This window comes from Cnephaeus nilssonii, assembly GCF_951640355.1.
Source record: "Cnephaeus nilssonii genome assembly, chromosome: X".
NCBI lineage: Eukaryota > Metazoa > Chordata > Mammalia > Chiroptera > Vespertilionidae > Cnephaeus > Cnephaeus nilssonii.
In genome coordinates, this window is record NC_137071.1 from 11,092,322 (window position 1) to 11,117,981 (window position 25,660).

Below are 25,660 nucleotides of genomic sequence, written 5' to 3' on the forward strand. Positions count from 1 at the left end.
CGGAAAGGCGACTCCAGCCAGAGCGAAGGTGGTGCCAGCAGCCAGGGGAAGGCAGGCCCATTCTTGCATGAATATTCATGCATCAGGCCTCTAGTCTCTTAAAAAAATTAATAATAATGGTTAACATTTTTGAGTGTCTGATATATACCAGGTGCTTTATCTTATAACCTATAATCTTTATCAAAAACCCCACTTGGAAGGTAATCTCATCCACATTTTACAGAGGATGAAACAAGGTCAGAGGAACTAACTCACCTATGGTGCAAGACAATATGCTTGTCTTGAGGTTGCCCACATGTTTGGATTTAGTGAAACAGAGAGGCATGTACAAATTTACTCCACAGCAAAGCAGTCTATAGCCAAACCCATGTCAGAAGCTCAAATGGCCTGTTACTGTTCGCTCAGAGCAGAAATGATGAATGTTTAGCAAATTGGAGTATATGTTACTTGCTAGAACCCCTCCTAGGGGCAATCCTATATTTCTTAGATAAAAATGTAACAATTAAACCACTTGAGATAGGAAGTGAGGTTCCTCAGTCATGTTCAAGAAACAACAAAATTACCACTCCATGTCTATGAGTAAAAACAGGAGAGAAACATACACTTCTAAAAGAAAAGGCAGAAAAGAACCACTGTATGGGGCTAAAGTAGAAGTAGATAAGTGGTTCTCAACCAGGGGAACTTTTTGCCCCACCCCTCGAGATGTCTAGCAATATATGGAGGCAGTATTGGTTTTTTCAACTACAGAGGATGGAGGTGATACAGCAAGGTACTACTGGCACCTACTAGGTAGAGATCAAGGGTACTGCTAAACAGACAGCCCCACACAACAAAGAATGATTTGGTCCCAAACATCAATAGGGCTGAGATGGAGAATCCATGAGAGAGCAGAAGCAAACAAAACTAAGTGTATCGTAACCAAGAAAGGACTTCAAAGGAAAATAAAAATAGAGAATTTTAAAATTATGTCTTGTGGGTTATGCAGAATGAAATCCTATACCCTTCCTATCCTTGGTTTAGTCTATATCAGTGGTTCTCCACCAGGGCCAATTTTACCAGTGTCTGGAGGCAGATTGGGTTGTCACAACTCGGGGAAGGGGTGTTGGCATATCCTTGGAAGGGTCCCGTGGTGCTGCTAAACACCCCAGAATGCACAGAGCAACCCCTCAAAACCAAGAATGATGTGGCCCAAATGTCAGCAGAGCCACAGTTGAGAAGCCTTGCAATAGATGAAGCACAACACGCCCTGTCCCCAAATTCAATTGCAGAGAAACCAAGAAGGAAGTTCAGCGACAAAAACAAAAAGAGGATATTTATTTTTCATATCCTCTCTTATATCAAACCCTCCACCAACTTTCCTAGCTTTGTTATACTCTATAACAAGTTTCTGAATTAATTTTGCCTTGTAGGGGACATTTGGCAGTATCTGTAGCCATGTTTGGTTGTTCTACTAAGACAGCAGGATTGCTACTGGCATCCAGTAGTGGGTTGAAGTCAGGGATAAAGATAATGCACAGGACTATGGATTATCTACAAGAATGGATTTTTCAGCCTAAAACATCTATGTTATTGAGGTCAAGAAACTGGTTTACAGTGATTGACAAAGTTTTTGTGAGTGAATTGCTTTTTATTTTATTATTTATTTTTAATATGTTTTTACTAGCAGCCCAGTGCACGAAATTCATGCACTTGGGGCGGTCCCTCAGCCTGGCCTGCGCCCTCTTGCTGTCCAGGAGCCCTCGGGGGATGTCTGACTGACAGCTTAGGCCTGCTCCCTGTCGGACATCCTTAGTGCTGCCACGGAGGTGGAAGAGACTCCTGCCACCTCCGCTGCACTCACCAGCTGAGCAGTGCTCCCCCTGTGGGAGCACACTGACCACCAGGGGGCAGCTCCTGCGTCTGCCCCTTGGTGGTCAGTGTGCGTCATAGCGACTGGTCGTTCAGCTGTTCAGTCGATTTGCATATTACCCTTTTATTATATAGGATTGATTTCAGAGAAGGAGAGAGAGATAAAAACATCAATGATGAGAGAGAATCACTGATCGGCTGCCTCCTGCATGCCCCCTGCTAGGGATTGAGCCCGCAACCCAGGCATGTGCCCTTGACCGGAATCAAACCCAGGACCCTTCAGTCCCCAACCTGACACTCTATCCACTGAGCCAAACCAGCTAGGGTGTGAATTGCTTTTTACTGAGTTCTGCATCCAAGTTGGAACAATGTGACAAGATGGCACTGAATATGGTTTTTCACAGATGATAAAGTATGAGGATTCAGCTGACCTTAGAATTATTCCTACAAAATGCTTAGCATGGTGATTCACATTCAGTAGGTACTCAGCAAATATTAGTTCCCTTCCACCCTGCCTCTCCCACTGCATAATGCTTGGTCACATATCTGGAGGCTGTTACATTGTTTCCCCTACTTGGAATGCCTTTTATCCTTCCTCCCTGCCTGGACAACCAGATTTATCATTCTGGGTCCAGCCAAAGTACCACATCTTCCCTAAGATCCCATCTGCTCTCCTCCATTTCAAAACTTCTATAGCTTTCATTATCTACCAATAATGTTGACATCTGCACTATACTAGCTTGCATTCCTACAGAGACCATTTTGAAAAATTCAAATTAATTGAGAAATTGCACTATCAAATATTTCAATACATTATAAAATATCTGACAGATAAAACAGTTTTATTCTGCATGGCTGACAAATCCTAAGAGAATGTTTCTGTGCTAAATCTGCCTAAGAACCAATATACAATAAAAATATAAATTTTAAATCAATGAAGAAAGGAAAGTCTATTCCAAATCAAGTTTAAGAATTTAAAAATACATAATACATATATACACACACATCAAGACAATTGTTCATAAAACTACTATTTAAAAATAAAAGAACTTAAAGCTCATATAGGAAAACAATTTCTGATATAAAAGTGGAAACAAATTTAAACATAGAAGAAACCACAGAAAAATTAAAGGTAAATATTAATAGGTTTAACAATGTAAAAATGAAATATAAAAAATACCATAAAAGGCAAAGGAAACACCAGATAATGATCTAAAATATATAATACAATCATAGTTATTTATATTTAATATAGAGATATTTTTTACAAATAAAAAATAAAACATTTATTCCAAGATAGATATATGGGAAGAAATGTGAAAGGCAATTCACCAAACAAACAAACAAGTGAATAATAAACATGTGAAAAGTGCTTAACTACTTTATAATGAAAGGAATGAAAATTAAACAAATGATATCACTTTTCCTCTAGAAATTTTGGCTATGATTAGAAAAATACACCTGGAAATGGCTACTATTAGTAAGTAAGCAGAGAAATAAATATGGACAAATTATAATTTGGTAAAATTATATTCCTTGGAGGGGTGGTAGAGATTGTACATAATATATGTATATATTTAATAGACTTTGACCCAATTATATCACTTCTGGACATTTACCCTAAGCAGATACACATATACACATACAAGGCCATTTACCGTAGGGTTACTTAAAATAATGAAATATTACAGGAAAAATCCTCAGTGTTCAATGATAGTTTACTAAACCGCAGCTATATTTTTCTGACTTGGAATAGAAGAAATTATGTTCTTAAAGAATATTTAGCCTTGGCAGGTGTGCTCAGTGGTTAGAGCGCCAGCCCACCCACTGAAGGGTCGCAAGTTCCAGTCCTAGTTAAGGGAATGTACCTCAGTTGCAGGTTCAATCCCCAGCCTCAGTGGGGGCTTGTGCAGGAGGCAACCAATTGATGAGTCTCTCTCACATTGATATTTCTCTCTCTCCCTCTTTTCTCCTCTCTCTCTCTCTCTCTCTCTCTCTCTCTCTCCCCCCCCCCCTTTCTTTCCTTCCATTCCACTCTCTCTAAAAAAGCAATGGAAAAAATATCCTCAGGTGAAGATTAACAAAAAACAATTTTGAAAGTATGAAGCAAATCCTATCTAATAATAGAGTAACATGTAAATTACCATCACTCCGCTACGCCTACGATTGGGCGGCGGGAGGCTGGGGGGCGGGACTCGGGGTGGCCTATCTGGCCATTGAGAGGCACGGATCTGCTGCCACTGAGGCGGGCTACCCTGCTGTTGAGAGGCCGCTAAGGGGGCCTGCCGCGGACACCCGGCTGCGCCTCTCAACGGCAGGGTAGCCAGGTGTCTGCGGCAGCCCCCCTCAGTGGCCGTAGGGTAGCCCCCCTCAGCCGCTGCGGACCATCAAAAGCGTGGGAGCTGGGTGCCTGTCCGCTGGTGCACCAGGCCTTTCAGAAGCCTCCGGCGGACAGGCACCCAGCTCCACCGGGAAAAGCGAAAGCGTGTAGGGAACCCTACATGTGCATGATTCAATCATGCACTGGGCCTCTAGTTAGTTTATAATATAAGATCATCTTTTTTGTTTTTAGACAATAACATTAGTCCATATATCCTTACAGAAGAAAAACCAGGTGAGATGGACATACACAGACACACATTAACGATAGCCACATTTATCTACATTATGTAATTACAGGCGGGTTTTTTTATTTATTGAATTTATTGGGGTGACATAAGTTAATAAAATTATATAGGTTCAGGTGTACATTCTATAATACATCATCTGTGTACTGTATTGTGTGTTCACCACCCCAAGTCAAGTCTCCTTACATCACCATTTACCCACTCTTAACCCTCTTCTACCTACCCCACCCCCTTTCCCTCTGGTAATCACCATACTGTTGTCTGTGTCTATGAGTTTTTTTTTCTGTTTAATCCTTTCACTTTTTTCACCTAGCCTCCTAACCCCCCTTCCCTCTGACAACTGTCAGTCTGTTCTCTGTATCTATGAGTCTGTTTCTACTTTGTTTGTTATTTTGTTCCTTAGATTCCACATATAAGTGAAGTCATGTGGTATTTGTCTTTCTCTGACTGGTTTATTTCACTGAGCATAATATTCTCCAGGTCCCTCCATGCTGCTGCAAAAGGTAAGCTTTCCCTCTTTTTTGTGGCTGAGTAGTATTCCATGGTGTAAATGTACCACAGCTTTTTTATCCACTCATCTACTGATAGGCACCTGGGCTGCTTTGGAATCGTGGCTATTATAAATAACGCTGCAATAAACCTAGGGGTGCATATATTCTTTCAAATTTGTGTTTTGGGTTTCTTCAGATATATTCCCAGAAGTGGAATTGCTGGGTCATAAGACAGTTCCATTTTTAATTTTTTGAGGCAACTCCATACAGCTTTCCATAGTGAATGTGCAATCTGCATTTCCACCAACAGTCTACTAGGGTTCCCTTTTCTCCACATCCTCATTTACTTATTGTTTGTTGATTTATTGATGATAGGCCTTCTGACAGCTGTGAGGTGATATTTGTGGTTTTAATTTGCATTTCTCTGATGATTAGTGATACTGAGCATCTTTTCATATGTCTCTTGGCCATCTGTATGTCCTCTTTAGAGAAGTGTCTATTCAGGGCCTTTGTCCAATTTTCGATTGTATTTTTTGTTTTCTTTGGTGTTGAGTTGAGTTCTTTATAAATGTTAGTTATTAACCCCTTATCAGAGGTATCATTGGTGAAAATGTTCTCCCATTCACTGTGTTGTCTTTTCATTTTGTTGATGGTTTCCTTTGATACGCAAAAAAATTTTTAGTCTGATTTAGTCCAGATGGTTTTTATCTTTCTTTTCTAAAATTTTCTACAAAATAATATCACTATTATAATGATAAAAAAGGATATTGAGCATTACTCCTGAATAAATGCTTCAAAAGTAAAGTAATGAATAATTGACTGAATAAATTATTTCAGGAAATACTAGAGTTCAGGTATTCAAAATACAAGCATCTCTTCTGTTTCCCCAATTAGAATGTAAACATCATTATTAGGAAACTTTTCTATTTTTCACCACTGCATCTTAAGTGCTAAAACCAATGCCTGTGGAACATAGTAGGAACACACTAAATATCTGAATGAATGAATGAATGAATAAAAATAAATTCACTATTTTATTTTAATTGAGCCAAAGTAAGCTTTTCTGTTCATTTTTCCTAAAGTTACGAGGATTTTTAAAAAATATACTTTTATTGATGTCAGAGAGAGGAAGGGAAGAAAGAGAGATAGAAACATCAGTGTTGAGAGATAATCATTGAGTGGCTGCCTCCTGCACAACCGCTCCCCGCCCCCCCCCCCCCTTGAGGATCGAGCCCACAACCCAGGCATGTGCCCTGACCAGGAATGGAACCATGACCTCCTGGTTCATGGATCAACGCTCAACCACTGAACCACACTGGCTGGGCATTTTCTATTTCTGTTCCTTGTTTTGTCTGTTCATACCTGTCGGCTTATACCTCACCTTCTGTTTAATAATAAGAACAATGTTATGTGTTCTTACTACACACACACACACACACACACACACACACACACACACACACAGGAAACAAACACACAAAAAGACAAAGGGACACAAGAAAACTCTGGGAGGTCTTAGACATTTCTACTCCTTTAATTGTACTGATGGTATCACGGGTGTTGGCATATGTCCAAACTCATCAAATTGTACACACTCAATATGTGCAATTCTTTGTCTATCAATAATATTTCAATAAATGTGTTATTAAAAAAGAAAGAAAGAATAGGGCATGGCTTCCAACTTAGAGATGTGTTGTCCTTTTACATCTGACCAATGGAAACTCCAGTTCTGTTTTTGTTCTTTGTTTTTATAATTGCATGGATTTCACACTCGGGGTCTTCTCACTCTCATATATCAAAATAAAGAGTCAAAAATGATCAGTTGATATTGTTAAACGAAACAAATGATGTTTCGCTTGCAATACTGTTGAAGATTATGATTCTCGTTTTGCTTAAAAACACTCACATAACTACATATACTCATTCATGTTTGTCAGTGTATCGGGACAAATTTGTCATGACACACAATAACATTAATAATGGTTGTCTCTGGGGAGTGAGATTGGATAAAACAATCAATTACGTTGTTCTCTTACTTTGTAAATGACATTTTATGCATGAATACCAGAGATGGTATGTTATCAACACTAAGTCTAAGATTTGAATATTTTATCTTTGTCAAAAAAACCAACAGCAGAACCTCACAGAAATCTACTTTTGTGCAGAAATAAAATTTGTGGATTATTTTTTGTTTTACTTACAAAATTTAAATTGTTTTCTTATTTTAGGATGAATCAAATAATTGCACGAAAAAGTAAAAAGAGAAAGACAACCACTTGTACAGATTATATTATGAATTCTGTCCATGTTAATAAATAGCTTCTAATGCCATAAATAAATGAGCAAGGGTGGATAGGGGAGAGGAGGAAATGATGATTTGTTGTTTGTGCTATGGAACCCACATGAAGGAGCATTTTTATCTCATTTTTCAGATCAGGAGACAAATGCTCAGAGAGGTTACATAGCTTTCCCAAGTTCAAATAGTAGGTAAATAGTAGAGCTGATGAGTTCATTGCTGAAAATTATAAATTCAGTAAAGAAACGGGAGAGTAGACAGAAACATCGGAAAAATGAGAAAGACATTATTAGGGAAAACATATGTGTACCTCATTTTGTACCAAAAATGTACCCTGTACAGGTATGTTCACAGTAGGCAATGTTTTTCCTACTCTTATCCCTGGGCCTTAAGTGTCTGTAGTTCTCTAGCACTGGAGAAGCCGGCATCATAAACTGAAAATTTAAAATAACAGAATTTCAATGGCTGGAGTGGCTCAGTTGGTTGAAATATTGTCCGGTACACTGAAAGGTTACTGCTTCGATTCCCAGTCAGGGAAAATGCCCAGGTTGCACCCCTAACCAGGTGTGTACAAGAGGCAACTGATCAATGTTTATCACATTTATGTCTCTCTCTCCCTCCCTCTCTCTCTAAAGTAAAATAAAATAAAATAAATAAAATGACAGAACTATAATAATTGATTAATGCAATCAGACATTTTAGAGCCCTTTTAAAAGATTAGCCTAAAAATATGGTCAACTATCTCTTCAGCTGGGCATTTAGTAAACGATAAACCACAACAACAGCAAAAGAAAAGTAAAAAAAATGATATGAGGAAAGACTGCAATAAAGCCTTATATTCTTGGTTGGGAGGAGAGATGGGAATATTTGGGGAATGCAAGAAAAGCAAAAGAACCTGCCAGTATAACAAGTCATAAATTCAGTAATCAATTTATAACCTCTAATGTCCAAATTCCTGGGAATAAACTTATGAAGTACCACCTTAGCACTATTTGGGGTGGCAGGCACTGGTGGTTTACCCACAAATCAGCTACCCCCACCACCTTCCTCCTATGCCCCTTCCTATTTGCTGGCATAACTCACTTCCTATTATTATAAGTTGGAAAGGCCAGAAATTCACTTTCATAGCTTCCCTTACAGCTACCAGGTATGTGACTGAAACATGGCCTATGGGACTGACAGAAAATTCTGCTTGAAACCTTTAAAGAAAGACCTTCCTCCCTTAAAAACAGAGGCATGTGAGGATACCTTCTTCTTCCTGCTTTTGCACATAGTTGTGTGAAGACATGAGGTTGTGACAGTCATTGATAAAACCTGGGAAAATAAGTCAGAAGAATACCAACATGCTAAGCATGACCGAATGTCAATTTGTGAAGCACCTGGATACCAATGGCATAACTGTGCTGCTGAATTAAATCCTATGTGGCAACTACGGAGGTCTGACACTCAGACCTCTGTTCAAGAAAGAGCTTGCTGATCAGTTGCAAGGAGTAAAATTAGTTGACAGCCCCCAGCTTCAAGCAATCCATAGTAGCATCCGAATGGAGGCAAAGCTCTCCTAGGAAGTGCCAGCCAATAACTAAAAACAGTGGAGCACTAGGGCCTATTCATTTCTGCCCAACATGGGACTCCTCTGCGGGCCATATTTTTGGTGGAGCTCCCTATTAAGCTGGCTGTGGTTTCTCAGAGCCTCTCAGCAGTCCTAGGCTCCTCCTCCTCAGTCTTTCTTCCTTTTCCCACCCCTTTCACAGACATGAGCCATGGTCCAAATTCTCTGACTACCCCGCATCCTTTTCCTCTTTATCTTTCATAGGTGCTGGCATCCAATAAATATTGGACCCAAGGAATACATCCAGGAATCCCCTACCTCTGGAATGTGTGTTATATGAAATAATAAGTGTCTTTATTGTTTCAGTCAGTTGATTTTCAAGCTTTTTTTTCATCTCATGGCACACATACACTAATTACTAAAATTCTGTGGCATGCCAAATATATATATATTTTTCAAATAAACCTTTTTCTTCTATTTATTTTTTTAATTTTTTTGTTTAAAGTATTACACATAGTAGTACATATATCTCCTTTTTACCCCATTGACCCCCCAGCTTCCCCTTCCCCCTGTTGCATGCCCTCATCCCACCCCCCAGTGTCTTGTGTCCATGGTTGTGCTTATATGCATGCATACAAGTCCTTCGGTTGATCTCTTTCCCCCTCTCCCCAATACTCCCCAGCCTTCCCGCTGTAATTTGACAGTCTACTTTTTTTTTGATGATCCGACAAAAAATAGGTATAATTTTGGTTCATTCACAACCAGATGGCTATTGTTGTGTTGGCTGTTGTCACTTTTTAATTTGATAATCTAAGGAAAAAGAGGCCAGTGCCCCTGACTAAATAAGTATTGCATGTTTAAAAATTCTTGCAGCACACTGGTTGAAAAATGACTGATTTAAGTCATTATTAGCTGAATATTGTATTACCAGCAGCTCAAAGCATCTTAACTGGTAAATTGGAAAAACAGGCATGTAGTACCTTGCATTGAGGCAGTACATTTTTCATTATTGAGAAGAGGCTCCAATGAGGTGTACTCTAGGAAGAGAGTTGACTATAACAAGCAAATTAAGTTCTTCCCCTAGATGTTTATTTAATGAGGACACTAAAAACACAGAATTCTATAGGGAATTGCTGTAATTTTATAACAAATTGGAAGCATATGAAACAAGCCCAGCTTTTGAAAACTCAGCAGCAATTAGAGGAAGAAGCAGAAGGAGAAACCAGCAGAGTAGAAAACTTGAAGACACCCAATATCAAGGTCATCTGAACCAATAACTTCAACAGCATTCACACTCGGCTGCACCTGGAGTATATCACTGGCTCTGACAGGTTTGAAATGTAGCCGACCAGGGAATTTCTTACAATCAACAACACAGAGTGCTCGGGGTGAATGATTCTACCTAATGGAGATACATAGCCAAAAGCAATGGGAATATTCTCTTGAACACAAGGAATTTTAAAAAAACTTTCCACACCGAAGGGGAATAAGGAGAGAGAAACCGATGGACCATCTTTGTTTTTCCACCTGAGCTTGAAACTCCAATTTAAAAAAAAAACAGAGAGGCCCTAAACAGTTTTGCTCAGTGGATAGAGCATCGGCCTGAGGACTGAAGGGTCCCAGGTTCGATTTCAGTGAAGGGCATGTACCTTGGTTGCGGGCACATACCCAGTGGGGAGTGTGCAGGAGGCAGCTGATCGGTGTTTCTAACTCTCTATCCCTCTCCCTCCCTCTCTGTAAAAAATATCAATAAAAATATTTTTAAAATAAAAATTTAAAAAGCAGAGAGTATTTTCTAAAAGAAAACAAAGTCGGCAAAATATTCCTCTCCCAAACCTCTTTTCCTATAACCTGATTGCCCTTCCCTTAATGAAAAATGGCAATTCAGGATTTCTTGGTGTATTGATTGAATAAAAATCTATCATTATTTGGGAAAAATGGAAGGACTGATCTCTCCCCTTATGCTGACTCCTCCATTTCTCTTCCCAACTACTGCTGAAGCTGTTCAGTGCCTCTAAACTACAGTAACCGATGACATCCCCTCCTCACCCAACACACAAACAGTAGTGAAAACATTGTCTTGCTTTTCCACCACATGTAAATGTTACTCTTCAGGTCCCTTCTGCTGCTGCAAACTTCTGTTTTATTCTAGGCCTTCCAACAGGGTAAAATCTCTGCAGTGGTGTTTTCTCAGCTTAAATAAAGTCCATCCAATCATTTAAAGCTTGCAATTTGTGGTGAACTTTCAGTAATAAGTACACTGATGTGTTCTGGGGTCCTAATTAAAATTTCAATTAGAACCCATTTCTCATATTCAACAAAATCCCTTTGAAGCCGGAACTAATTGGTTTTAGGCTTGTGTCCTGTGAGGACCCATATGTTATTTTACAAAAATGTTTTAATTTTCTTTGGAACCAATAAATGTGGCCTTCTTACATCTCTTCCAGGCATTTATGTTTTGGTTCTGTCTGTGGGCTTTTCAGAGAACACACACTCTTTCACAGTGCCTTCCCAGGAAGCGCCATATGACGTTCCATTTTAACTTTACTCCCTCATGGGTAAGAGAATGTGAAATGATGTTTAACTAAAGGGAATAAGCATTTTATGCTTCTAGGAAAGAATCTCCTCCTCTTGCCTTCTACAATGTACACACACACACACACACACACACACACACACACATGGGTCCAGTTTTGTTGAGAACATCCAGCCTGCCCGGACACTATTTCCTTCAGAGTTGACTCCATTATTCGGAGCTCTGAACACCATGCCCAATATGTAGAGTTAGCTGAATTTACTGTTCCTGTTACTGAGGGATAAAGATATTTCCTCCTTTTTGGAAGATACTTGTTGTCCTCAGATTCAAGTATAACATAATGATTAAGGGTAAAGTCTTAAGAGGCGGAAAGACCTCCACATGAGTCTCATTTTGGCCACTCGCAATCAGTTAATGTGAATTTGGGTAATTCCTATAAAGGACCTAATCTTGGTTTCATTAGCTGTAAAAGATTAATGGTGATTTTAATTTCTTCCTTATGAAGGCTAAATTATATACATATAAAGCATCCAGGATAAAAATAATATCAACAGTACACTCAATAGGTTTTTAATAAACAGGAGAAGATGGTATGGGGAGATGAGGCTAATTCATCCTAATTGTTACCCTCACAAATAATAAATGTTAATGTGTTACAAAAGCTTACCAAAAACATCATAGTTTTGTTTTGAGAGGTGTTTCCATGGAGAAGGCACTTGTTGAGAGTCTCCATCTGTGAAATGTGAATGTTCTTGAACACTGTTTCTTTCTGTGTGTCTGCCTCATTCTTCTTCCTCCCCAAACTACATTTTTGCTGTTTTTCCATGAACAAGGTAGAAAATGGCTGATTCTATAGCTCTCTGGTTTGTATTACATCCATTCATGATACCAGTCTAGAGTGAGCTAGACTGTCTCAGCTCCTAGTTTATATCTCTATAAGAGACGATGTGATTGGACCAATGTGGATCAGCTCTCCACTCATGGCCCAATCAAGTATCCTGAGTGGGAGGGCTGGTGGTGTAGGGCCCTATAACAAAAACATAGCTGCTAGGACCTCATCCTTATATTTGAGGGAAGGTAAACTTCAGAGAAAAAGGACCTAAGAGGCTACAGTATTAAACAGTTTTTCATATAATGAAAATGCATATATATATTAATGATGTTATATACATATCCAGTTAGTAGCTCTAGTTATCACACAGAAACTATCAAAATTCTTTTTAGGCATTTATCTAAAATATGAGCATTTTTATACTATCTAGAGAATCAAGTCACTGGTATATCAATTATTATTTATTTTATCACATATTTTAACTATCCCATTCCTGGAAGAATTCATAACATCATCTGATGAACAACATCGACATCTAATTAATTTTAATAACCATTTTCAAAGGACAGTATTCACAATAATATTTATAACATCATTTTCCAAGCCTATTCTTTGTAAAATCTGAAATTGTTCAATTAATAAAATGTCATGACTAAAATAAGACAACTCAAGGATCCAAGATGTTCGTGGAGTAGGCGGAAGTTACACTTACCTCCTCCCAGGACTAAATCAGAATTACAACTAAATTATAGAACAATCAACCTGAATAAGGAACTGAAGACTAGCTGAACAGAAGTCTTATAACTAAGGACATACAGAAGAAGACATGTGGAGACTGGTAGGAAGGGCAGGGATGAAAAAAGGGCTGCTCTGGTGGTGGTTGGGAATTTGCAGGGATATCTCAGTTGCAAAGGTCCCTTCTGAGAAGCTAAGAGTCTTAGGCCCATGTCAGGCTCCCCAGCCTGGAGTTCTAGTGGCAGAAAGAGGAGCCCACATAACATCTGACTGTGAAAACCAACAGAGATTCCATCCACTGAGGTGATATAGGAGTCTGCTAGCAACCCAGGCACCCTCTTAAATGGCCAGCACACACAATCTCATTTGTGGGCACCCACCCTGGCCTCTGTGGAGTGACGGTGGTTCAGAGTAGACTGGAGTCAAACAGGGAGAGATTGGGTTGCACAGCTTCAGGGAGAGGGCTAAAGGAACAGCCACCATTGTCCCTGTGCTGAGTCCCTCTCTTACACTGTCAAAGATGCTATCTTTCCTGAGTCGAGCACCCCCCTCCATACTGTGTCTGCCTGGGGAGATCTACTGGCCCCATCCTCCCTATTCCCTGTGGCCCCACTTTGCCAAGCTCGAGACCTACCAAGGAATCAGCTTGCTTTAGGGAGCCTCAGCCCACTGCGGTCTTTCTTGGAAGACTCGGGAGAAGGTCCAGGCAGACTCAGGCAGGTGTCAGAGATTCACAGGGAGACTGAGTTTTGTAGCTCTGGGGTGAGGGCCATTTGTCCCCCACATGTCCCAATTGGCACCACAGTTCCTGTGCAGAGCCCTCTGTCCTCACAGCCAAATATTAACCTATTTTACCTGATGAACTTTACTGGCCTCACCCTGCTGACTGAGACTCGGCCTTGCCACAAAGTTCCACAGGCCCCATATACAAGAAAAATTCAAAATGGATTAAAGACTTAACTGTAAGACTCAAAACCATAAAACTCTTGGAAGAAAGCATAGGCAGTAAAATCTCAGACATTTCTGTTAGCAATATTTCTTCTCATGCATATATTTTCTTGGGCAAGGAAAATCAAAGAGAAAATAAAAAAATCAGATTGCATCAAACTAAAAAGTTTGTGCACATTAAAATAAGCCATCAACAAAATGAAAAGACACCTACTCAATAGGAGAAGATATTTGCCATTGATACATCCAATAAGGAGTTAATATGAAAATTTATAAAGAACACATACAACTCAACAACAACAAAAAAAACAATCCAATTAAAAAATGGGCAGAGGCATTGGACCCAGTGATCCCACTTCTAGGAATATATCATAAGAAACCAGAAACACCAATCAGAAAGAATATATGCACCCAAACCAGAAACACCAATCAGAAAGAATATATGCACCCCTATGTTCATAGCAGCACAATTTACCATAGCCAAGATCTGGAAACAGCCCAAGTGCCCATCAGTAGATGAGTGGGTAAAAAAGCTGTGGTACATTTACACAATGGAATACTATGTATTGGCCAGTAGCTATGACACGCAATGACCACCAGGGGACAGACACTCCGACCGGTAGTAGCTATGACATGCACTGACCACCAGGGAGCAGACACTCAACACAGAAGCTGCTGAGCTATGGTGACTTGGCAGTGGCGGTTCTCGGGTGATGTACCCTGGATCCAGAGAGGAGGTAGCCTGATTCCAGGGTGCATCACCTGAGAACTGCCCTCTTGCAATTCGGGACCCCTCAGGGGATTTCAACAATAAAAATAAATTTTAAATAATAAAATTTTTATTTTATTATTTTAAATTTATCTTTATTGTTGAAAGTATTACAGATGTCTTCCTTTTAAAAGTATTTAAAAGGAATAAAAGATAATTTATCTTTATTGTTGAAAGTATTACAGATGTCAATGGCCAAAATAAAATCCTCCTCAATTAAAAAAGGGGGGCAAAGGACCTGAATAGACACTTCTCCAAAGAGGATATACAAATGGCCAAGACACATATGAAAAAAAAATGCTCAACATCAATAATCATCAGAGATGCAAATTAAAATGACAATGAGGTATCGCCTCACACCTGTCAGAATGGCTGTCATCAACAAATCAACAAACAAGTTCTGGTGAGGATGTGAAGAAAAGGAAACCCTCATGCACTGTTGGTGGGAATGCAGACTAGTGCAGCCACTGTGAAAAACAAAATGGAGTGTCCTCAAAACGTTAAAAATGGAACTTCCTTGTGACCCAGTGATTCTACTTCTGGGTATATATCTGAAGAAACCCAAAATACTAATTTTAATGAATATGTGCACTCCTGTGTTCATTTCTGCATTATTTACAACAGTTAATAAATTAGAGTAACCCAAATGCCCATCAGATCAGTGGATAAAAAAAGTGGTAGTAGATATAAACAATGGAATATTACTTAGCTATAAAAAATGTAATGTTATCATTTGCAGCAGCATGGATGGACCTAGAGGGTATTATGCTAAGGGAAATAAGTCAGGCAGAGAAAGGTAAATACCACATGATTTCACTTATATGTGGAATCTACAGAACAAATTAAACAAAGCAGAAACAGATTCATAGACACAGAGAACAGACTGATGGTTGCCAGAGGGAAGGGGAATTGGGGGACTTGGTGGAAAATGGGAAGTGATTAAGAAATACAAGTTGGTAGTCACAAAATAGTCATGAGGATGTAAAGTACAGCACAGAGAATATAGCCAATAATCTACACTAATAAAAGAAATATGCAAATTGATCATACCTTTGTGACACCCACCAGCCAATCAGGAGTGAGTATGCAAATTAACCCAACAAAGATGGTGGATTAATTTGCATACACAGGAGCCCATCGGCCGAGGATGTTCCTCACCGCCCCAGCCGCTCAGGGCTTCTGGGAAGCATGGGAAGGTGGGGCTGGAGTGGAAAGAGGCGGCTCCGGGGCCAGAGCAGAAAGGTGGTGCCAGCAGCCAGGGAAAGGAAGGCCCATTCTTGCACAAATCTTCATGCATTGGTCTTCTAGTATTTTAATAACTACTTATGGTGCCAGATGGGTACTTGAAATATTGGGGGGAACACTTTCTTTTCTTTTTTTAATATATTTTATTGATTTTTCACAGAGAGGAAGGGAGAGGGATAGAGAGCCAGAAACATCGATGAGAGAGAGACATCGACCAGCTGCCTCCTGCACACCCCCCACCGGGGGACGTGCCCGCAACCAATGTACATGCCCTTGACCGGAATCGAACCTGGGACCTTCCAGTCCGCAGACCGATGCTCTATCCACTGAGCCAAACCGGTTTCGGCGGGGGGAACACTTTCTAACATATATGGTTGTCTAACCACTATACTGTGCACTTGAAACTAATGCAAAATAATATTGAATGTAAGCTGCAAATGAAAAATTAAAAAGAAAGGAAATATAAAAATAAAATAAAAAATTAAAAAAAAATTAAGACAACTCCTATCACTTAAATTCATCTGGCCCCAAAACACTTTTATGAAACTTATATAAAATATGGTATTATCATATTTAGAAATTTATATATTAGTGCTAAAAATATATATTAATCTTACTTGTGATTTGAGTAAGACAAGGCTATTTCTTGGATCTACTTTTCATTTCATCTTAAACCACAAATAAGTTGATTTAGGGTCATGCTCTCAATACAACATAGATTTTTTTCTTATTTACCACAGATCTAATTCATTATCATATCTTGTTCATTTATTTTTTATGTCTCATCTCAATATATAAGTATGCTACACTGAGATTTAAGTAGCCCATGTAGAACACTAAATAAATATTAATCACATTGGCTGCTTCAGAAAATATCTTAGAGCACAATATTGGATGTGCCAACATATAAATCTTAAGATTTTACAAAATATCACTTGAGGTCAAAGAACCTTGAAAAGAAGGAAAATAAACTATGTGGTTAAATGTGGACCAAACCACTGAGGGAATGTTTCAATGGCAAAATTGGCTGGGTCAGAGGAGAGTTTTCATGAAATTTTTCTTGCCAAATATTTTCTTTGTTATCATATTAATAGCTCCTTATATATATATTTTTTGAGAGAAAACCATACCAGGTATTATGGTAGGACTAGACATTGAAGGGCTTTTTCCTCAGCTTTAGTGAGATATAACTGACAGAGAACAACATGCAAGTTAAGGCTGTACATGTTGATTTGATACTTATGTAATGCAAAATGATTACCACCATAGATAGCTAATGCTTCCATCATGTCACACAATTATTTTTTTTCTGATGAGAACACTTAAGACATATTCTATTTGTAACTTTCAAGTATTTAATACATTATTAACTATAGTCCCCATGCTATACATTAGATCCTTAGAACTTATCTTATAACTGAAACTTTGTACCTTTTGACCAACATCTCCCCATTTCTCTCTCCCTGAAGGATTTATATACATCCTGTCAATCCCAAATCTAAACCCCAGGGGCTCCTAACTCAACCATCATTTTGTGTAGAAAAAAAAAATGGCCTAGACCACTGGATTTACATGCTTAGATTGCCAGGGCCAATGATCTGTATCACTGCAGTCAAGGCCCATTGTTTATTTAGAAACCTAACTCTGCAGGTTTCCATGGCAAACCATGGTGCTTCCTGGAGCCTCAGACATGAGCCGGTGGACATACAAGGACCCAATTGAAATGCTTGTGCTCTTGTGCAAAATCTAGCAGAAGCAAGGACACCGCAACTAGCTGGACTTCACAACATGGCCTTCTTATTGCCTTACTCCGCAGTAGCAAAGTGAGGAAACGTGCATGCAGAAAGCCCCATGTTTAGAGTGATGGCAATACTTCTGAAATTCTCTGGCAAGTATAAACATCCCAAATCTGGCAATAGCTGGGCCTTGATTCATCTGACTCTGGAATGTGCAAAGAAAGCATTCATTATTCTGTCAGTAATCCCATCATTTAACCACCTGTACTCCTTGGATATCAGATATGTGGCCTAAGATAGATCAGGGGCCTCTGAGGATATGATGACTAAATAAATAACTATATTGACACTGATATCCCACCATATTCCCAGCAGTATTGGTAAGAGAAAGCAGCATCTATGAGGTAGGGCTAGGGTCTCTCTTCAGGAGCTTAGGCTTTGAAAAGCTCTAACATACATAATATTTTAAAATAACAGACATCTACATCTAAATTTGGCAAATGTTAATATGTCATATTTATTTTGTTAAGAAATTAAATAGTAGAGAGAGAGTGACAATTCCCCTACCTTATTCTATTTCCCTTCCTTGCAGTCTGGGGATAACTACTTCCTTGAAACTGGTGTGTATCTTTCCCATATATACTTTATTTATTTTTTTTTGTAGTTCACTGTGTTTACTTTTTTAAATTAAATTTTATTGGGGTGACATTAGTCAACATGAACATACTAGAGGCCCAGTGCACAAAAAAATGTGCACTGGGAGGGAGGTGTCCCTCAGCCCAGCCTGCACCCTCTCCAATCTGGGACTCCTCGGACATCCCTCTCACAACCTGGGACTGCTGGCTCCCAACCGCTTGCCTGCCTACCTGCCTGATTGCCCCTAACAGCTTCTGCCTGCCAGCCTGATCACCCCATAACCACTCCCCTGCCAGCCTTATTGATGCCTAACTGCTCCCCTGCCAGCCTATTTGCCCCCAACTGCACTCCCCTGTAGGCCTGGTCCCCCCAACTGCCCTCTCTCCCCCTGCAGGCCGGGTTGCCCCTAACTGCCCTCCACTGCTGGCCTGGTCGCCCCGAACTGCCCTTCCCTGCTGGCCTGATCACCCACAACTGCCTTCCCCTGCTGGCCATCTTGTGGTGGCCATCTTATGACCACATGGGGGCAGCCATCTTGTGTGAGGGTTTGACAGTCAATTTGCGTATTACCTCTTTGTTATATAGGATAAGGCTTATGTGTGGATTACTAAGTTACAGAATGTGTATATGGCACCATGTGCCCACCACCCAAAGTCAAATCCTCTCCTGTCACCTTACATCAGGACCCCCTTCTCCCCCCACCCTCTCCCTCTGGCAACCACCACACTGCTGTTTGTGTTTATGAGTTTCAGATTTCTATCCCACATATGAATGAAATCATATGGTTCTTAGCTTTTTCTGTCTGACTTATTTCACTTCACATAATGTTCTCAAGGTCCATCCATGTTGTTGTAAATGACACTATCTCATCCTTTCTTATGGCTATGTAGTACTCCATTGTGTGCACGTACCTCATCTTCTTTATCCAGGCCTCTATCTCAGGGCACTTGGGCTGTTTCCATGTCTTGGCCACCGTGAATAATGCTACAGTGAACATAGGGGTGCATATATGTTTGCATATAAGTGACTTCAAGTTTTTCGGGTATATACCCAGGAGTGGGGTTGTTGGGTCATACGATAGTTCTATTTTTAATTTTTTGAGGAATTGCCAGACTGCTTTCTATAGTGATTGTACCAGTCTACATCCCCACCAGCAGTGAATGAGAGTTCCATTTTTTCCACAACCTCTCCAACACTTATTATTGCGTGTCTTGTTGATAATGGCCACTCTAATGGGGGTAAGGTGGCATCTCATTGTAGTTTTAATTTGCACTTCCCTAATTGCCAGAGACCCATGTATACTGTAGATGTTTACTACATTTACATGTGTCCATAAATAATATATAATCTTTTCTTGTTTAAAATTAACATAAATGGTGCCATGCCATATAAATTCTTTTGATTTTTTTCTCATTATGTAGTGAAATTTAACAAAGCTGATTTATGTATACCTGATTAATTCATTGAAACCGCTGAATAGCATGCCATTCTATGACTCTGTGGCAATTTATTCTTTACTCTAGGGATAGGCACATGGGTTATTTGTAGGTTTTTTCTATTATAAACAATGGCGCATGAATATTCTTATACACCTTTCTTTGTGCATGTGTATAGGAATTTCTCTAATGCATATACAGGACTGATATTCAAAGGCAATACATCAATATGACCAGGCTAAATCAGCATATGTTTATTCTGGCTGGTTGATACCTCTGATAGCAGTTATTAAATATTTCGAATATCACCCCTGGATACATACTTCACCTTTAATAGATATTACCAAACAGCTCTTCAAAGTGGTTAAATCTATTTACACTCCCCACTAGTAGTTTCATATGTGCATTCCTGTTTCCGCGTAATTGATATTGTTAGACTTTTTTTCTACTGGTCTGATGAGTGTGAATGGTATCTTTTTCTAATGTGCAGTTTCCTGATTACTAGTCAGGTGAAACATTGTCTGTTTGTCAGCCATTCAGAACTCTTCTTTTGTAAACTGGCTGTTCATAGCTTTTACTCCATTTTCTGTAGGGCCACCTATACTTTTCTACTTGATTTGCAAGTGTCCTGCATTGATTCTGCATATTAATCCTTTGTCAATTATAAAGGTTGCTAGTGTCTTCTTGCCATCTGTACCTTACGTTTCACTTTCTTTTTTTTAATATGCAGTTTATTGATTTTTTTTTTTACAGGGATAGAGAATTAGAAACATTGATGAGAGAGAAACATCGATCAGCTGCCTCCTGCACAGCCCCTACTGGGGATGTGCCCACAACTGAGGTACATGCCCTTGACCGGAATCGAACCTGGGACCCTTCAGTCTGCAGGCCGACGCTCTATCCACTGAGCCAAACCAGTTAGGGCTGTTTCACTTTCTTTATGGTGTCACTCTACAGAATAGCATCATTTCTGTTTTGTTGTGTTGTGTTGTTGTTGTTTTTATTCTCTCTGTATTTTGATAAACCAATTAAACGCTCAATAACTCCACTTACTAATTCATAAAAGAAGGGCAATAATGCCTTCTTCACAAGGTTGTTATGGATAAAAATAATGAGGTAATAAATGTACCAGGCAATATTTAATAAATAAATAGCTGTTTTCTTCCTGTGGCCCTACCCTCAAACAGAAGAAGAAACAAAAGCCCACTGCTATGCAATTATCTTCACGGAGCTACAATGGGTCAAAGAAGAAATCCCATAGATACTTAAACAGAATGATGAGTTGACTGGATTTTATAACTCACTAAATAAATATTTATTGAACCCTTTCTATATGCTAGGCATAGAATTAGAATGGGATGCAAAACAGACCAAGGCTTGTCTAAAGGGAGAAAGACAACAAGCAAAAGAAGTACTCTTTACTATAATGTTGGGATGAATAAAACTAACAAAGTTTAGGAGATTACAAAAATAAGGGGATACAACTTCAGATTGGGTGTCCAGAAAAGTCCTAGCATGGAGGCAATTGGAGCAGAAACGCAGAAGAATTAAGAAAAGGAGCCATGTGAAGGAAGTATGTGCAAAGACCTTGAGGCCCTAGCATACTTGTCAATCAAGGAGAACAAGGACAGTGTGAGGAAAGGAAATAGCAAACAAGCGAATGATAGAAGAGGCAACCAGGGACCTGATAATGACCTTGGAGGACACGATTAAAATTCTGAATTACTTTCTAAGTGCGATGGAATGTCCCAGGAGGGTTTTGACCAGAGAAATGGCATAAGTTATGTTTCAAAGAATCCATCCAACTACAGGATGAAGAAAAGGCTTTAGGAGTACAGGAGGAGAAATGGGGAGATTGTAGGAAGCTGTCCTTGTTGCATTGATGCTTTATATAGCCATTCTGATAGTTTCCCAGGACTCATAAAAATAAGATACTCTGAACTGAAATCTCAAATGCAGCAAATGGCATTATTTCTATTTACTATTATTAAACAAGCCATGTTTAAGGCAGAACCCGGCAAAAGATGAGATTAAGAAGTACAAATTGCCAGTTATAAAAACAGCCATGGGGATGTAAAATGCAGCACCTGGAATACAGTCAGTAATATTGCAATAATTATGTACGGTGCTAGATGGGTAACAGATGCATTAGGGGAATCACCTCATATATCTAATCACTATGATGTATACCGGAAACTAATACAATATTGCATGGCAACTGTGATCAAAAAATACAATTTTAAAACAGGGTAAAAAGGAAGTAGTGGCAAAAACATAAAACAATAGCGCTGAACCTGTTTACTTCTCATTTGCACAGGCCAGTTTATGCGTCTTTCTTCGGCTCAAAGAAACCAAGGTATTTTTAGGACAGTTACTCTCTGTGGATTTAAAAGTGTCCACTGCCCTGGGTAAAAGCAGTACTTTTCCCATGATTATTTTTTGAGCATTATTACTTGCTGATATGGAGAGGTCATATCTCACGTTCCCTCTCAAGATGTGCTGCCTATCTGATAACGAATTTTCCCAATACTGCCTCACTCTCCAAGGTGTTCTAATTGATTTTTCTCCCTGTTGTTTAGAATCTAAAGCTATTTAATTAATGGGTTTCTTTTACACAAATAGAAAAACTCAGCATGACCAAAGTCAGAGTGGTCAACTGCTCAGCTCTTCCCTGCCTCCCAGCTGTGACACCTTATTAGGTCTGACCCCCAGCCTGGCTGCCCGTGCACCGTTGCTTCACACTGTGTTCTTCACAAAGTCTCTGCTTCTGAATAAAACCACCACTTTCTTTTTTTTTTTACTAAAATGTCTAATGTCAACATTATTGTAGGTGTCCCTCTCCCCCCACCCCACTTTGCCCACCTCCACCTCCCCCCACCTCCCCTTTCATTTCTTAAGAAATTCTTTCTAGAGCATATCTTCTCAAAGTTTCATATGAAAATAACTAACCTAGAGATCTTATTAAAATGCAGATTTGAATTTAGTAGATCTGGGCCAAGGCCCAGGATTGTGTATTTCCCAGGTGATGCTTATGCTGGTTATCTGAGTACCATACTTCAGTAGCATGGCCCTAGGTTTAAGGCAACCACAATTTTAAACATTATTAAAATACTAGAGGCCTGGTGCACGAAATTCATGCACTTGGCCGGGGGTGTCCCTTAGCCTGGCCTGTGCCCTCTCGCAGTCGGACATCCTTAGCTTTGCCGCAGAGGTGGGAGAGGCTCCTGCCACCACCGCTGCGCTTGCCAGCCATGAGCCTGGCTTATGGCTGAGCAGCGTTCCCCCTGTGGGAGCACACTGACCACCAGGGGACAGCTCTTGCATTGAGCGTCTGCCCCCTGGTGGTCAGTGCACATCACAGCGACCAGTTGTTCAGCCATTTGGTTGATTTGCATATTAGCCTTTTATTATATAGGAGATATATATATACTACTTGTGGATAAAGAAGTGTCAAATGACTTGGGTAGAAAGTAGCACCGTGATTTTATTTTTCAGAGCATCATTATTTGGTGGCAGGGAGGGTTCAAGTCTAAACTTTCAAGTTGAAATTTGAAAACATACCTACGCATGGTATACATACTAATTTCCCATCCTACATTAATAACCTAAGTAGCAATTTCCCCTATCAAATAATATCTTTTTAGCAAAGGAGAATTTATTATTTGTCTTTGTTGGACTTTTTTCAAGGTCAATAGCTCACAATGTTGAATGTGTCAAACCCTCAGCCCTGGTTCTCAAAGTATACTCTCAGGACCAGCAGCATCAGAAACTGTTTGAAATTCCAAACTTCAGGCCCCACCCTGAACCTACCAAATCAGAAATGCTATTCATAGGGCACAATTATCTGTATTTGAACAAACCCTCCAAGTGATTCTGAACTTTGAGAATTACTGCTCTACCAGACTAGTTCCTTTATCTCCATTTCTAGATAAATAGCATTCCTATTATTTTATTAAGTGCGTATGACAGGTTAAAAAAGGAACTCCCGTAAGCTTCATCTTAATAGTGCTTTGCACATATAATAAATAAATACAAACTTGGCATAAGGGGAGAAATGAGTATAATTTCCCCCACAATTTACAATAGACCTGCCTTCTTTACTAATGCAACTATTAGCTATTCAGTGCACGAAGAAGGTAACCCAAAATGTGACACAGACATTAGCATTTTAAATTTTAGGCAATTTATAGCAAGCAGTAAGCTCTCTGGAGGCCAGCTTGATATTGCTTTGAGGGCCACTTCTCAATTTCTTATACAAAGAATATCTAGGCATTGTTCTTTTCTCATCTCAAAGTTTATTCCTCCTGGGAAGAATCCATTTGAATCATCCCTTCCAAATAATTGACTATTTATATGCAGCTATTACTGGCGAACTCTACCCTCTTGAGGGCCACTAACCATGCCTAGGCCTGATTCTGGGACACTTTTATGATGAAATGTCACTAGAAGATGAGAATCTAACTATGGAACAACTCCACAATGGTTTTCTTAAATCTCTTATGGAAATATGTCACAGAGGGCTACACATGGGCCTACTTCAGTCCTGGGTCCTACAAAAAAATACTCCTCAGAAGTAATTGATAAATTCTAATAAATTTCTAAGGGAGACAGTTCCCCTGAGTTTCCATCATCACATTTAGTACTGGCAGTAGCCCTGGAAGTAGCTAAAAATAGATTCATGTCATCATTTAGGATTAGAATCTGTAACATTTCAACATCAAATGTACTTCATAAATCAAAAATATATCTGCACTGCATTTTAATCTTAACTTTTTGAGGAGTTATATTTCATGTCCTCAATTTTGTCCACCTTTTACATTAGGTTTTAATATTTTAACTAATAAATTACTACTCGTTTCAAAACTATACTTTTAATCTCCTTAGAAATGACAAATTAAATAACCTAACATAAGGAGATAATTAATCACTTTTATAAGGACCTGTTATTAATGAACAAGTAAACAATATTATTAATAAACTTGTTATAGTTAATTTTATGTATCAATTTGCCTGTGCCACAGTGCCCAAGTATTTGGTCAAAAATTATTCTAGATGTTTCTGTGAAGGTGATTTTAATTTATTTTTTTATAATTTTTTTAAAATTTTTATTGTTGAAAGTTTTACATATGTGTCCTTTTCCCCCCATTGACCTCTCCCCATCTGCTCCCAACCCCCAGAACATTCCCCTACCCGCGCCCCCTGGTGTCTGTGTCCATTGGTGATGCTCATATGCATGGATACAAGTCCTTTGGTTGACCCCTTACACACACACACACACCCTCCCCTGCCTTTCCTCTGAGGTTTGAAGGTCTGTTAGATGCTTCTCTGGATCTGGATCAGTTTTTGTTCATCAGTTTATGTTGTTCATTATATTCCACAAATGAGTGTGATCATGTGATAGTTATCTTTCTATGACTGACTTATTTCGCTTAGCATAATGCTCTCCAGGTCCATCCATGCTGTTGCAAATGGTAAGAGTTCTTTCTTTTTTACAGCAGTATAGTATTTCATTGTGTAGATATACCATGGTTTTCTAATCCACTCATCTGCTGATGGGCACTTAGGCTGTTTCCAAATCTTAGCTATTGTAAATTCTGCTGCTATGAGCATAGGAGTCATATATTCTTTCTGATTTCTTGGGATATATCCCTAGAAGTTGGATCACAGGGCCAAATGGGAGTTCCATTTTTAATATTTTGAGGCAAATCCATACTGTTTTCCACAGTGGCTGCATCAGTCTGCATTCCCACCAGCAGTGCACGAGGGTTCCTTTTTCTCCACATCATCGCCAGTACTTGTCCTTTGTTGATTTGTTGATGATAGCCATTCTGACAGGTGTAAAATGGTACTTCATTGTCATTTTGATTTGCATCTCTCAGATGATTAGTGACTTTGAGCATGTTTTTCTTTTAAAAAGCTTCTGCACAGCAAAAGAAACCATCAACAAAACAACAAGAGAGCCCACTGCATAGGAGA

The 25,660-nt window shown here is 39.3% G+C and overlaps 1 pseudogene across 1 annotated transcript in view; it reads right to left on the bottom strand.

The window, feature by feature from the left end:
* The window catches only part of LOC307096086 (small ribosomal subunit protein uS5-like), a 45,166-nt pseudogene that overhangs the window by 1,684 nt on the left and 17,822 nt on the right, over positions 1-25,660 (bottom strand). The window contains exon 2 of the transcript in view: positions 8,511-8,576. The product of the transcript in view is annotated as a small ribosomal subunit protein uS5-like (transcript). The remainder of the gene's footprint in view (positions 1-8,510; positions 8,577-25,660) is intronic.